General features: G+C 31.1%; 1 protein-coding gene across 2 annotated transcripts in view; it reads left to right on the top strand.

Annotated features, from left to right (window-relative positions):
* The first annotated feature begins 5,718 nt into the window (after positions 1–5,718).
* The window catches only part of LOC143064041 (dual oxidase 1-like), an 82,181-nt gene continuing 76,055 nt past the window's right edge, over positions 5,719–11,844 (top strand). For both annotated transcript variants that reach the window (XM_076236546.1, XM_076236545.1), the window contains exon 1: positions 5,719–5,951. The gene's annotated coding sequence lies outside the window, so the exon portion shown is untranslated. The remainder of the gene's footprint in view (positions 5,952–11,844) is intronic.

Here is an 11,844-nt window from a genome sequence, read left to right as displayed (position 1 = left end):
TTTTGGCAAAAACAGTTAGCAACAAATGCAAAAATGCTGATAACAGTTAACACAGTCGGTTGGAAATAGTTAACAGTTTAAATGTATTTCAGATAACAGTTAACAACACCTTGAAAAAGGCAAAAAACATGTTAACATAAAAAGGTAATGCCGCCCCCTCTTAAATCATTTCTATGTAATACAGAAAGGTTGGGTCTCTTCGTTTGTGCATGTCCAATATGCTCAATAAAATTAACCTGCTATATATGCTACTAAAAGAATGTAAAGTTCTCTTTCTGATAAGTGATATACCTTCTAAATACATATTACATAACAAAAATTAAAACATGTGGTATGTGCCTATGACACAACTCTAAACAAGAGACCAAATAACACAGAAATTAACAACTATAGGTAACCGTACGGTCTTCAGCATTAAACAAAGCCCCTTCCGCATTGTCAGCTTTATAAGGTCCTGAAATGATAAATGTAAAACAAATATGTAACAGCAACAAACGTCAACCACTGAATTACAGGCTCTTTAGGACAGGCACATACATATAGAATGTGCCGGAATAAAACATGTTACCGGGATTCAAAACCTCCCTTACCCGGGACAGTGATGTTACACTACAGCATAAGAACGAACTATACATATCAGTTGAAAAAAGGTTAGTCCAGCCCTGGCCTCAGTGACTCTTTTTTTTTTTTTTTTTTTTTTTTTGTTGTCACTGAGGCCAGGGCTGGACTAGAAAAAAGGTATACTCATCTAACGAATACACAGAGTGGACGTGGCCGGGTACTTGTACATCCCAACAATTCGGACATAAGTAGAGAAACGGGAGTACTCGCAGTTACTGACATCTATTCAAAATATATTTACAATTGCTTTCTACTAAATACCTATGTTTTCGTCCTTAAACTTGAAAAAGCGCATGTCGTTGCAGTTAGGGAATCTATGCAGTCACGTTTCGCAGACTTTGTGTCGTTAGGTACATGTATAACAAAGGTTTGTTTAACTATTACTCAACCTTGGGTTGTATCTCTAACATCACAACAGAGACATATGATATTCTGATCACAACATTTCTATAACTTGAATGCTTAGTGTTACTTTTTATATATATATATATACACATCCAATTTCTTGTATCAAAATTGCATTGACATCTAGATTATGAGTCATTTTAAATTCTATAGAATATATAATTAGAACACGAATGGCCATGGATAAAATGCGGCAATGAACCAGTAACCAACAAAAATAACAAAAATGCATCTAGGCATTGAGATCTAAAAAATATAACATGTTTAACCCCTCCACATGTTTGCGCCTGTCCCAAGTCAGGAGCCTCTGGCCTTTGCTAGTCTTGGATGATTTTTAATTTTAGTTTCTTGTGTATAATTTGGAATTAAGTATGACGTCCATTATCACTGAACTAGTATATATATTTGTTTAGGGGACAACCGAAAGACGCCTCCGGATGCGGGAGTTTCTCGTTGCATTGAAGATCCATTTGTGGCTTTCGGCGGTTGTCTGCTCTATGGTCGGGTTGTTGACTTTTTGACACATTCCCCATTTCCATTCTCAATTTTATCCCTTATACAGTAGTGAAAAAATGCATCTTTATACTTAAACTTTAATACTAACTAAGAGAATTCTGTATAATATGCTCATTTGTTTTTATTAGTTATTAGAAGATGTGGTATGTGTGCCAATAAGTCAACGATCCATCCAATACATAAGCAATAATAGGTCGTCGTACGGTCTTCTACAATGAGAAAACCCCATACTGATTAGCTGGCTATATGTGAATTGAATACGTAGAAACTCTTCATACACGAAACTAGGAAGTTTGAAAATCTATAATACATTACATTGATTAAATTTAAGTACTGTTTTAAATGTATGCACTACATGCATGTATTTATGCTATTTGTTTTATACTTTTATGACAATTTATACCTTGAATTTGAAATCCATAAAATCTTTAACATTGACTTTGCACTGCATAACTTTATTTCTTCATTTCAACGTAGGTGGATGATTGACTATTACTGACATCTGTTTTTTCAAGTTTAACGAATTCAGAGAAATGTATGATGTTTCATCTTATAGTCTTCCTGGTTCATAAGTTTAAAATACCGAAAGAAACTAATAATCTGCTTATACGGTCGTTAGAAGAAAATAAAAAAAAATCGCCATTTAAGCAAATTTAAAAATTACATACAAACACACCTGTTCAAAAATTATCAAAATATAATATCATCACTTTAAAAGTCTAAATTATTCAATAAGTTTTCTTTAAAATACTGGCCATGAAATTACCAGAATTGGGATTTTTAATATGATCTAATGTTTTTAAAAAATTATAAACCTGAAACCGTAATTTTGGACCGAGCGCACCTTGCGTACTTGTGTTATATATTAACAACGTTGTCCGTCTCGGAGAATATTTTTCTTTTCAACATTGACATAAAGCTAAAATACAAGTAACTGGCTTTTATCTTGAAAAAAATTCATATACATGCCATGGATTGATAAATCTGATAAGAGTAAAACTCTTTAGAATTTATACCATTGTAAACTTTCCATTTCTATCAAAAAGTCAACATAAAATAACCAACACAGTAAGACACAAACTTTAAACATCAACAATATCCATAATAATTTTTATATAGTTGAAACCATTAATCGACTCTTTTTGCTCACTTGCAAAGATGTTTTTTTTTCAAATTTTAGCGTTTTAGCATACTAATATTATCTTAAATTAGATATTGGAAGAATTGGTATGAGTGCCAATGAGACAACTCTCCATCCAAGTAACAATTTTTAAAAGTTAATCATTATAGGTCAAGGTACGGCCTTCAAGGTACGGCCTTCAGCACGGAGCTTTGGCTCACACCGAACAGCAAGCTATAAAGAGTCCCACAAATTACTAGTGTAAAACCATTCAAACGGGAAAACCATATAAAAACGATATACGAGAAACACTTATGAACCACAAAAACAGACGACAACCAATGAACATCAGATTCCTGACTTAGATTTGCAGCTGGCGGGATTAAACGTTTTAATGGTATCAAACCTTCTCCCTTTTCTGAAACAATAGTTAAAATCACAACATAGAAAGACACACTATAAGATATCAATTGGAATGACTTAACTCAATCGAAAAACGTAGTAACACAAATACAAACAATGAAAGAACAAATACATAGTTAATAAAAATAAGGGATGATTAAAGTAAAAGTATAAAACCGCTGTGAAATTTTAAACAATTTTATAAAAACATCAATAGACGTTTCTTTTGTTAGCTATTCTGACATCGGACCCGGACTTATTTTGAACTGAGTTTTACTGTGCGTATTGGAGTGTGTTTGTTTTTCTACATTAGCTAGAGATATAGGAGGAGCGGTTGAGATCGTAAAAAAACATGTTTAACCCCGCCGCATTTCTGCGCCTGTCCCAAGTTAAGAGTCTCTGGCCTTTGTTAGTCTTGTATGATTTAAAATTTTAGTTTTCTTGTGTGTATTTCGGAGTTTAGTATGACGTCCATTGAAGACCAATTGGTGGCCTTCTGCGTTTGTCTGCTCTTTGGTCGGTTTGTTATTTCTTTGACTTATTTCCCATTTCCATTCTTAATTTTATAGAAAAACAATAACCAGCAACTCTATAAACAGAAATATAAGGCTTACAAACGTTCCAATTATGACTGAAACCACTTAATGACTTTGTATGGGTGTGAGTTTCCCTGTATTATCTTGAATACAATGATAGCCATGATAGACACTGGCAGAAACTATGGACAGCAAAAGATCAACACAGCAATACAAAATCTCTTTTAAAAGTGTTGACGTGACTTAACAAGCCTCTCATCGGTAAAATTAGTTGTATTTCTTTATTCTTATTCGATTCCGGTACAAAAAAATGCATAACCATTATGAATTAAGTTTACCTTAAATACATAAACAGATTAGTTTTAATCTTTAAATTCTTAATTTTAATTTTTACAAATTTTTAAGTAAGAATAACCTTTAGCTAAATTTGCTCTGGATTCGGGATGGTTGATTCTTTAGCAGATTAGAGAATGTCTTCAATTGGCTCTTGCATTTCCCGTCATGTTATTATCTAATTTTCTATATTTCCGTTTAGCTCGTTTAGGATGTCCATGAAATTTGTTTTTTACGAATAGGCGTAAACTATGTCAACATATACTTGAAAATGATCAAAATATTAGATAAGATCTACAATCCGTATATGTTAGTATCCTGAATTTAAAGGTTTACTAGTAAATTAATATATAATAATTTGCTATTTAATATCAAAATGGTTTAATCCGCTCTTCACAAGTCTCAAAAACCTGCAACTGAACATGACCATGGAAAGTATTTAGGAATAAATCTAGTTAGCTTGCTTTGACCTAATCTTGACCTAACTTGAAAGCACCAGTAAAATGTATTGCGTCATTTGTAGTGTGTGGTACCATGATTGTTTTGCCGAAAATATTTAGTGTTTTTTAATATCTTAAAAATTCTTCAATCAGAAATTTTTCTTTGACGTGCAAACTCAATAATTTTGCCTTGATTGATGATCGATTTCTGTTCCAAGCAAACAACAAAGAAAATTGTCTGGGTCCTCTTTCGTTCACAACAATCAGAGGCAAAATTGAATGTACCATTGTGAGATCGATACATAGCGCTGTGCAAGCAAAGGGGCTTAAAAGGGCAACTAAAATATTATCAGATGCTCAAAATATTTGAAAAGCACAAAAACACAAAACTTCGCAATTGTCCTTTTAAAATGAAGAAGGATTATACCGGCTAACGCCTTCCAACGAAATAGCATATCTTGTGAGCTAGCATATTTGTCGCTGGACGATAAGAAACCATTCTTATTTTATTGATATATTCGGGAAAATGCAAAACCGTTACATAAGTTTTTAACCACGAAGGAACGCTGATTAGAACAATATCAATGAGGCCCCTCATGGGGGGGTCCTAGTAATCACATAATCACCATTTTTTTGCCAATATAATCACATAATCATTAAATATTTGCTTATCTTTAGTAATCAAATAATCATAAACTAAAAATACAGTCCTAGGTAATCAAATAATCATGAAATATTTGGCTTAATAATCAAATAATCATTAAAAAAACGGCCAAGTAATCACATAATCAAAAACCCCATGAGGGCCCTCATCAATTCAATATAATCCATGAGCCCTTTAAGTGAAGGAATAGTTTTGAAATGTATAAGAAATTAAACTACATATTAGAACACTTTAGTCTTTCCATGTACCATTTATTAAGTTAAATTCCTTCACAAGGAAAGGTTGAATTTCATATTTGCTTATATGCTATTAATATTTTTCTAAATACGATATATTGGTAGACGATTAGATATGCAAAGCCCAACAAAAAAGTTATCCTTTCTTATGTCGGGTGCCTATTAGATAGATGGTAGGACATAAAAGTTAAATATCCCCAATTTCAACACTGCAATTGAAGAACTTATTACAATTTTCTTATGGATTTATAATTAAACGTAGTAAATTGAAAATGAAATTCAAACTACAAAAATAATCTGTTATTTATTTATTATCAACAAATATCCAATCAGAATCGTTAATATTCAACGGATGAAAAATGTTTCCTCTTCAACATTATACAGTAAATTGCCATTATAACTATCTACAAGTCATAAACATAGTCATTAACTAAGTTTTACCTTTGTTCACCTTTTACAGGTAAAATTATTTCCGTAGTATACGATCCCTGTCAATACTTATGTCACTTTAATCAAGATGGAGTCGAACCCGGATTCATGGAGATAGAAACATTCCCGATTCCGGAACCTAATTATGCGCTGCAGAACAAAGGCATTGCAGAGTTTAAAAATCATTTAAAAATAACATCTCTAACTGACGTCGGTTAAAAATAAGGAAACACAGAAGAAGGCTGACAGGTAAGTCTACATGACATTGTTTAATTAATTAATAGATAGTAATACATGTATAATTAACTCAGTATGTTCACTTTTTTGAAATTTTAATGAAATTATTTATAACAAGGGAAAAGGCAATATATATACATGTAGACGCAACATATTTGTAAATTTGTAAACGGTTCAGAATGTTATAGTTTTATGAAATTGATTCAGCCTTGCAACCTTAGTTACATGTTATTCAAGCGATTGTTTACCTTCGATATTCTCTTATAAGATGTTCATATCACTAAAATAAGCAAATGATTATTTCAATTTTCGCTCAAGTGGGTAATCTTGCGCTAAAATGGGTATTACTTAGGCGCTAAAACGTCCGATTTGTTTCGCTAAAATGTCCTTTCAATACGCTTAAATGTCCTCCGCCAGTTCATATAATTTATTCTTCATTATTTTGTTGTTATAAATACCTTATGTGGTGGTAACTACACGAAATACACTCTATAGTTTGATATATGATAATAAATCCATTTTTGTGTGTTGTTTTCACCGTTATATCACATATTTAACTGAACTTTATGTAATTAGGTTGGCGCATATTTTTTTTTTAACTATTTTAGGTTTCCAAATTAATGCTTTTAAGTTTTTTTTCATATGCCAAAATTTCACCGTGATTGAAATCATGTTTCGTTCGTCATAAACGTAATATATTACATGTAACACCATGTTAATATGATAGCTCAAGATTTAAGGTTAATGTATCCCTCTCATAACGCACATACAATTTTATTAAGTACTTAAATATCAAAATACAGTCAAACGCCGGAAAATAAAACTTCTGCAATGTTTGAGAAATCATTCACAAAAAATATAAAAAAGGCTATTGATGGTCACTCATCTGTTTAATAAGTAAATAAATAGAAACAATGACCATGTACTGGACATTGGCCTTGGGTGACAATGATAATGTCATATAATATAGTAATAATGTAGTCATTATAATACTTTACTGTAACAAATTGTACTTGGCATTCACAAAACATCGCTATTAATAAATCATTTATTTAGAAAAAAAGGTGAGAAAAACTTCACTTTGAACATTTTTTCAACCTTAATATTCCTTGTTAATTGTTTGTAAAACTGACGGATCTACCATGTATTTGGAAGAGAAAGTGCAGAAAGTAATAAATGCATTGTTTGCAAAACATTATAGAAAACTGTTTTCCGATTCTTCTCAATTTTCACAAAAAACTCGGAAAGAGTTCGATTTGCAAAATATGAAATGTTTCCGAAATATTCACATATTTATTTAATCCAATATCAAATGGCAAAAGGTGCAAATCCCGTCAAACTGCTATTATAATTGTTTGGTCACTATCATAACTTGTAGGATAGGGGAAATTTCGATTGAAAACGAGTATCTTGCATTTTTATTATGTTTTTTTAACATGCACGCCTTTTCAGGTTTCAATACTTCATCTACTACTATTTTTCAAATGTAAGGTCAAGTTACGATTTTACTCTAATAAAAAATATAAATCATTGTATTAAATTTCAAAAGAAGACATTATTTATTGTATCATATGGACGATTGGCTGAGGTGTACATGTATAGATCATGCATTTGTATAATCTTTCAAGGCAAATTTAAGCTTTTTATTCTTACAAATTAATCTCCAACTTTTGGATGATATCAACAACCGTCGTTTACATATTAAATAAAAAATTATAGCTTTCATCAACTATTGATTTTAAGATTACCAAAAGACGGGTATCAGTTCCGTTTTGTTTTCATTACTGTATTTATTTATTTCGTTTTAAAGATCTAGCTATTTCTCACTCGAATGAACTTTTAATTCAAATTGACATATTATATCTAAACCAATATAAATGCTTGGTTATGATTTGGACCATTTTCATTGGACGCTTAAAAAGTTATGATAAGAGTAAAATAAATATTAATTCGAAAAATTAGACAAAAGCATGTCTCGAATCGAAAACGATCTTTTTCAATGTTAACAATTAAGGGTATATAGGTTATGCCCGTACACTCTTACACGGAAAAGATAGATCATCATTCTTGTTTTCTTGGTTTTCTTGTGGATGTCAAAAACTAAATAAACAATAAAGCACAACACAACACAACACAACATTGACGTAACCAACACATATTTTAACAACAATAGTAATATAAATATTTATTCATAAAAACAGAAAAGGATTGGCTTTACAATGTTTTAGATAAGATGATGTTCAACTATGAAGAAGACTTGTCATATATATTATTTTTTTAACATGCCTCAATACCTGGTCTCAAGCCATTTGAAGTAACACGGATCTACTGTTTTCAGTTTCAATTTGTCTATTGTGACATTCAATTCCATATTCCGATTTTAATTCGTAAATCACTAATTCATGTCAATTTTAAGGGCTCTTTATATTCATGTTAGATTGTAGACAGACACATTTTTATTGTAGTCAACTTGTAGTTACAACTTATAACACATTAAAACTTGAACTTGAACATATACTAGATAAAATACAGATAAATTAGAAAAAAAAAAGAATCACTAAATGGAAAGATGTTAGAGAGACGTATAACTTATCAAGATTTCTCTCATTTGTAATTTGGTGGCGTTAAGGTTTGCGTCATACGTACGTATGAATAAAAGAAGTGGGGTTAAATGTCAATGAGACAACAACGAAACAAAACAAATGAAAAAACTCAGAAACATTAGCTTTGTCTTAAATTTATATTTATATACAATTTATTATGGAATAAAGGGTTCTTAACAATAAACGTAACGTGTATGATATAGTTGTTAAATTAAACATGTAGTAATGTATTTATGGAGTCAACTTTGTATTAAAAATATCCTAATGACACTAAAAAATAAAATAAATGAACGATTTATGATTGAGCGTGACGACATATACATATGGTTTGTATTTTCGGCTATGTTTTTTGTAATTTCTTCTGTATTAACTGTCGCATCTAAATTCAAAGTTTAGGAAGTATGTAAGTTCATTTTATTACAAGTTGGGCATGATACGTACAAATTAACACAGTAAACATTAGCTCTGTAGAAGTAGATTAATATTTTTAACATCAAAGATTAATTTACTAAATTTTAAGATTGATTTTTTAGTGTTTACTTGCTAAATTGTAGTACTCATCTTCGTCGTAACATATTTTCAGTTATGATCTACTTTATAGTACTCATTAATTGAAAATGAACAGTTTAGTGTGACGTATATTTTCACTGTATATATATATTTTAGTACACGTCTCCGGATGCGGGATTTTTCGCTGTGTTGAAGACCCATTGTTGACTGTTCTCTGCTCTTTGGTCGGGTTGCAGTCTCTTACACAGTCCCGATTTTCATTCCTAAGATTATTGATTGAAAATTTTGGATGAACATTATAAAAGCATATACCATCAATCATATAAGTACATATGTACACTTAGTATATATATCTTTAAAAATTAACCAGTCCATGTCAGAATTTCCATCATAAAAACTGTCTGTATACTCAGATTTGATTTTTGAGTCACCTCTGAAAAGACGAAGCATGTTATTTCGACTCAGGTGGACAGTGGTCTCATTGGCCACTATCTCTCCTTATCTTAATTCAGTGAAACTACGTACTTTTGACCACAAATGTTTTGACTTGAAATGAGGTGGTGTGATCTTTGACATGAATTTAGCAACGATTGGGTGTTCGTTGGAAACAGGTTCAATGTTTGGTACCATTAAAACGTTTAAACCCGCTTCAATTGTTTGCACAATAGTTGTCGTTTGTTGATGTGTTTCATAATTGTTTCTCGCTTCCCGTTTTGTATATAGATTAGACCGTTGGTTTTCCCGTTTGGTTGTTCACTTGTAATTTTTGGGAGCCTTTCATAGCTTGCTGTTCGATGTGAGCCAAGGCTCCGTGTTGAAGACTGTACTTTAACCTATAATGGTTTACTTTTATAAATTGTGACTTGGATGGAGAGTTGTCTCATTTGCACTCATACAACATCTTCTTTTATCTATCAGTTGAATTTGGAGTGGGGGAGGGGACAAAAGAACCCGACTCTATTATAAGTGCAAAAATACAAAAGCAAACTTGTTTAACGTTTTTAATAACTCTAAAGATCGTTTGATATTATAGCAAATGATTTTATTTACATTTTCATGTAGTTCAATTGTTAAAGAAATCAGTTTATTTCCAATTAATTAAGATTATGAATTACCATATACACTAAAAATAATAGAGATCAATAGAGATTTTGATCACGGATCTTCTTGGTTTTTTTTTATATGCCAAGTGAATCACGTTCACCATAAGTCATGACACCATTTGACCCCTTTGATCTATCTAACAAGTTCATTTACAACCTTCATATGATTTTTATGACAAATTACTTATATGAAAGACAGCTGATTATATTGTTTTCAATTAAGGGGCTATGTGAGGGTAAGCATGGAAAGGTCATGGTCATGATCGTTGCTGTGTGTATATCTTTTATTTATTTTCCGAAAACAAAGCAAAGATTTGTCTTTGTTTGATATTTGAGTTTTGCAAATCAGTCAAGTTTTATGTACGTAACTAAAAGAAAAAGGGGGTCTAGGTTTCTTTGTTATGGTTGTTTTCAACTATATATTTTGTTGACTATTTCATTACCTCGTTTCCAGTTTCGTGCATCTTTAAATTTAAATTTATCAAAATCTTTCAATAAGATTATAACACATTATAAACATATTCTACACACATTTTTAACATTTCTACCGCATACTACATGATTTTCCATATCTAAATTGACAGGCGTGTTAACCACTTATTGTAAATTAATTGCTGAGAGTAATTAATTCCTTTGATAGATTGGTCGATCCAAAAAAAGAGGCGGTTAACCAGCCTTTTTTTTTTTATCGCGCTTTGAAAAAAAAAATAAAACACAGATTTAAAAAATGCAATTATCTTAACAAATTAGGTCATGAATACTGACGGAGAGTAATCTGGCCTTTTTGAAAACTTTTAAACATGCCTTTATGAGAGTTTTATTTCAAGTTATCTTATCGAATTATATTTTTTGATAATATATCCTTTTAATAATTTATTTGTCCAAGATTAAAGCGACATTATCTAAGATCTTGCCAGTTTTAATTGGGAAAAATGTACAGTGTTTGGATTTCAACGATTCACACGTACAACTTTTTAATCATTCCTTATAGACCGTCAGTTTGGTTCAATTATGTCCAAATAGCCCTTTGAACTACGCTGATACATTATTGTCTTGCAATATATTAATTCAGCCTCATTTGAATCAGTAAACATGCGATCTAAAAGGAAACATCTGTGATGCGGAGCAGGATCTGTTTACCCTTCTGGAATCATCCCCAGTTTTTTGTGGGGTTCGTGTTGCTTAATCTTTAATTTTCTATGTTGTGTTTTGTTTACTATTGTTTGTCTGTTGGTCTTTTTCTTTTAGCCATGCCGTTGTCAGTTTAATTTTGACTTATGAGTTTGAATGTCCCTCTGGTATCTTTCGCATCTCTTTTACTGAAATAGTTTTTCTGCATCTAAATGTTAAAGCAAATTGTAGCCTTTTTACGACTTAAAACTATGAGGGAGCACTTTAATTCAGATTTTTTCCATATCTCTATCGATGATCAATACATTTCTGATATTTTGTCATCACGCGGAAAACCACATTCAAACTGAATGAGCTGACACATAGTGATAGAACCCATTTGGTACTTTAGTGCAAATATAAAATATGAGTAACTAAAAATCTTAATCAAATAAATTATAATTATCTGCAAATAAAATGGAATGGGTTTACCGATGGAATTTTAAATATCTAGCACTGAATCGTATTAACCTATAATTATAAAATTAATGATAATTAGAATGTTCAATTATTCGAAAC

The sequence above is a fragment of the Mytilus galloprovincialis genome, chromosome 2 (assembly GCF_965363235.1).
Source record: "Mytilus galloprovincialis chromosome 2, xbMytGall1.hap1.1, whole genome shotgun sequence".
NCBI classification, from domain to species: Eukaryota; Metazoa; Mollusca; class Bivalvia; order Mytilida; family Mytilidae; genus Mytilus; species Mytilus galloprovincialis.
Note: the sequence above shows the minus strand (reverse complement) of the source record. Positions and strands in the feature narration are given on the sequence as shown.